The sequence below is a fragment of the Apium graveolens genome, chromosome 3 (assembly GCF_009905375.1).
Source record: "Apium graveolens cultivar Ventura chromosome 3, ASM990537v1, whole genome shotgun sequence".
Classification (NCBI taxonomy): domain Eukaryota; kingdom Viridiplantae; phylum Streptophyta; class Magnoliopsida; order Apiales; family Apiaceae; genus Apium; species Apium graveolens.
Genome location: NC_133649.1, coordinates 180,637,959 through 180,642,670, shown reverse-complemented (window position 1 = coordinate 180,642,670; position 4,712 = coordinate 180,637,959). Strand labels below are relative to the sequence as shown.

Here is a 4,712-nt window from a genome sequence, read left to right as displayed (position 1 = left end):
GGGATTCTCCAACCTAGAGAGATGGTCAGCTACTTGATTCTCAGTACCTTTTCTATCTTTGATCACTAACTCAAATTCTTGAAGTAAAAGCACCCAACGAATGAGTCTCGGCTTCGAATCCTTCTTAGAAACCAGATAGTGAATAGCTGCATGATCAGTGAATACTGTCACTTTCGTACCAAGCAGATAAGATCGAAATTTCTCAAAGCCAAAGACTATAGCCAAAAGCTCCTTCTCAGTAGTGGTATAGTTCAATTGGGCCCCATTTAAAGTCTTACTCGCATAGTAGACCACATGGAAGAGATTTTTCTTGCGCTGTCCCAGAACTGCACCTACCGCATAATCACTCGCATCACACATCATCTCAAACGGTTCTGTCCAATCTGGTGCTGTAATAACTGGTGTCGTGATCAAACTCTCCTTGAGAGTCTCGAATGCTGCCAAACATTCATCATCAAATTTAAAAGGCACATCTTTCTCAAGTAAATTGCACAACGGCTTCGATATCTTTGAAAAGTCCTTGATGAATCGCCGATAAAAACCCGCATGACCGAGAAAACTACAGATTCCTTTCACCGAATTAGGTGGGGGAAGATTTTCAATGACTCCCACCTTGGCCTTGTCCACCTCCAGACCCTTGATAGAGACCTTATGCCCAAGGATAATGCCTTCACGCACCATAAAATGACATTTCTCCCAATTAAGCACCAAATTAGTTTTCACGCATCTTTTGAGTACGGCGCGCAGATTATTCAAACATTCATCATATGAGTGTCCAAAGACGGAGAAGTCATCCATGAACACTTCGACGTTATTTCCAATCATGTCAGAGAATATAGCCATCATACATCTCTGAAAGGTGGCCGGGGCGCCACATAACCCAAACGAAACTCTACGAAAAGCAAATGTGCCAAATGGACAAGTGAAGGTAGTCTTTTCCTGATCCTCTGGTGCAATAAAAATCTGATTATACCCGGAATAACCATCCAGAAGACAAAAATACTCATGTCCCGCCAATCTGTCAAGCATTTGATCAATAAATGGAAGAGGGAAGTGATCCTTCCTTGTGGCTTTGTTCAATTTTCTATAATCCATGCATACTCTCCATACTGTAACTGTTCGAGTAGGGATGAGCTCATTCTTTTCATTTGTGACCACAGTGATACCTCCTTTCTTAGGTACACATTGCACGGGGCTCACCCACGAGCTGTCAGAAATAGGATAAATGATGCCTGCATCTAGCCATTTCAGAATTTCTTTCTTCACCACCTCCTTCATGATCGGGTTCAGTCTTCGCTGATGTTCCACAGTTGGCTTACTTCCTTCCTCTAGCAGAATTTTATGCATACAATATGAAGGACTTATCCCCTTGATGTCTGCTATGGTCCATCCTATAGCCGATTTGAATTCTCTCAAAATCCTTAAGAGCTTATCTTCCTCACTACCTGAAAGGTCAGCTGAAATAATAACAGGTAACGTAGATGAATCACCTAAAAAAGCATACCTCAAGTGTTCAGGTAATGGTTTGAGCTCTAAGGTAGGCGCTTCCTCTATTGATGGTTTGAGCTTCCCTTCAGCGTTCTTGAGGTCAAAAGTACCAAGAGATTCAAATGGTATATCCAGCTTTCGCTTCCAGGGAGAAGCGTTCAGATATTGTAATTGCTCGTTGCTATCTTCATCATCACTGTTAAATTCCCCCACTAAGGCCTTTTCCAATGCATCAGACATTAGCATGTGATCGAGTTCCGAAGTAACCGTAGAATCAATCACATCCACTTTTAAGCACTCCTCATCTTCTGTAGGGAATTTCATTGCCTTGAATACGTTGAAGGTCACATCCTGATCTTGGACCCGCATAGTAAGTTCCCCTTTTTGTACATCTATCAAGGTACGGCCAGTAGCCAAGAAAGGCCTCCCCAAGATTATGGGAATCTTCTTATCTTCCTCAAAATCCAGAATAACAAAATCTGCAGGAAAGAAGAGCTTATCCACCTTGACGAGCACATCCTCAACTATGCCCCTTGGGTAAGTAATGGAACGGTCAGCCAATTGTAGCGACATGTATGTGGGTTTTGGATCAGGCAGATCCAGCTTTTTAAAGATCGACAAGGGCATCAGATTAATGCTTGCTCCCAAATCACAAAGGCACTTGTCAAAAGTTAGATTGCCAATGGTGCAAGGAATGGTGAAGCTTCCTGGATCTTTCAGTTTTGGTGGTAACTTTTGTTGCAGAACCGCGCTGCATTCTTCCGTGAGAGCAACGGTTTCAAGGTCATCCAGTTTCACCTTCCTTAAAGAATAGTCTTCATAAACTTCGCATAACTAGGCATTTGTTCCAGAGCCTCAGTGAAAGGTATATTGATGTGAAGTTTCTTGAACACCTCCAGAAACTTCCCGAACTGTCTATCCAGCTTTTGTTGCTGCAATCTCTTAGGAAAAGGTGGTGGAGGATAGAGCTGTTTCTCCCCTGTATTAGCCTCAGGCAGAGTGTGTTCAACAGTAGTCTTCTTTGGTTCCGCCACTTTCTCCTTTTGCTTAGATTCTTCATCTCTAACTTCAAGCTTCGACTTCTTTTGCCTTTTCAGCATCAGCTACTTTTCCAGACCTTAAGGTAATAGCCTTGACTTGCTCTTTAGCTTCCTTCCTGCCTGGTACTTCCGTGTCACTGGGAAGAGTGCCAGGTTGACGATTGAGCACTGCATTGGCTAATTGACCGATTTGATTTTCCAAGGTCTTGATAGAAACCGCCTGACTCTTGCACAACAGCTTAAGTTCCTCAAAATCAGCACTAGTAGGTGCAGCTGCACTTCCCTGTTGAGGATATGATTGCCTTGTAGCATACTGTTGTGGTTGCTGGAATCAGGTGGGTTAAACTGTTTACTCACTCCTTGCTGATATGGTGGCTGAATAGCATTCTGATTATTCCCCCAGCTGAAATTTGGATGATTTCTGTTGTTAGGATGATAGGTCGCTGGCACAGGCTGCTGTTGTCGCTGATAATTATTCACATACTGAACAGATTCGTTGACAAGAGAACACTGATCCGTAGCATGAGAACCTGCACAAAGCTCACAAACCATATCTATTTGATTAACTCCATACGTAGCCAGAGAATCAACCTTCATTGATAGCGCTTGGAGCTGGGCTGCAATAGCGGTGGCTGCATCAACTTCCAGAATACCTGCTACCTTGCCTAACGTCATCCTCTGAGTTGGGTTTTGATGCTCATTTGCAGCCATCGTCTCGATAAGATTATACGCCTCAGTATAGCTTTTAGCCCATAAGGCGCCTCCAGCTGCTGCATCGAGCATGGGCCGAGATTGGGCCCCCAAACCATTATAAAAACCAGTGATTACCATCCAATCCGGCATTCCATGATGTGGACATTTTCTCAACATTTCCTTGTAGCGTTCCCAAGCCTCGCACATAGATTCTGTAGGTTGCTGCGCAAACTGAGTAAGAGCACTCCTCATAGCAGCAGTCTTTGCCATTGGATAAAACTTCACCAGAAACTTTTGCGCAAGATCTTGCCACGTAGTGATTGACCCAGCTGGTTCAGAATGTAACCAGTCTTTAGCCTTATCCCTCAGTGAGAATGGGAAGAGCCTCAACTTGATAGCCTCATCAGTCACGCCATTATACTTAAAAGTGCTGCAGATCTCGACAAAATTCCTTATGTGCATGTTGGGGTCTTCAGTTGCCGCTCCTCCAAAAGAAACAGAATTCTGCACCATCTGAATAGTGCCCGGCTTGATTTCAAAGGTGTTAGCTTGAATAGCCGGATGAAGGATGCTTGACTGAATATCATCAATTTTAGGCCGAGAAAAATCCATAAGAGCTGGATCAGCTTGAACAATACGATCTCCCATGTTTACTGGTTCTTTCTGCTCAGTTCCTGAATCCGAATCCTCAAAATCTAACTTCTCCGGTGTATCAAGAACTTCGTCTTTCTCCTCAGCTGTATCTAAGGTCCTCTTGCGAGCACGAGAACGAGTTTGCATAAACGCTTGCTAAAGTACCTGAAACACAACCGAAAAGAGTAATTAACTACTACGTCCTAATCACTGAGTCCTAATGACCAATGATGGTAAGTACATAAACTAAACAAATACGCCGAGTCCCCGGCAGCGGCGCCAAAAACTTGTTAGGGAGAAATCACGCACTAATATTCACGCAAGTATACGCGTTCGCAAGTAATATAGAATACTTTCTAGTTCGTTCCCTCAGAGACTCAGACTAATTTATTGTCTAATTTAACTCACTCACCAATGTATGACTACTTCTCAATGTTAAGATAATAACACTTAAAATTGTTGATTAAATATTAACTATAATTAACTACTTAATTAACCACTTAACTAACACTTCAATTTATCAATAATAAAACACTCATGAGATCACAACTTCATTATTACTTCCTTCTATAGCCATAGTTATTACCTTTAGCATGTGACAGTGATGATATTAATCGAATAACACAAAACTGATAAAAGCCAACTTTCATTGTACTAATACCATTCTACCAAACATCCACAATTAAGATAGAAGTTGAATAGTCATCAATTATGTTGAGTTCCTATATGTCTACAGAAATTGACAATACAACGATTTAAGCACAAGTTATTCCTTTTTGATTACATAGGGCAAATAAAATTGTTAGAGTTACCCACTAATCATGCACAACGTACATGAACCTATGCTAGCATGGCAAG

General features: G+C 42.1%; 1 non-coding gene across 1 annotated transcript; it reads left to right on the top strand.

Annotated features, from left to right (window-relative positions):
- Positions 1 to 3,369: 3,369 nt before the first annotated feature.
- LOC141715693 (small nucleolar RNA R71) lies at positions 3,370 to 3,476 on the top strand. The gene has a single exon (XR_012572445.1). It is a non-coding gene; the product is annotated as a small nucleolar RNA R71 (small nucleolar RNA).
- The last annotated feature ends 1,236 nt before the right edge of the window (positions 3,477 to 4,712 follow it).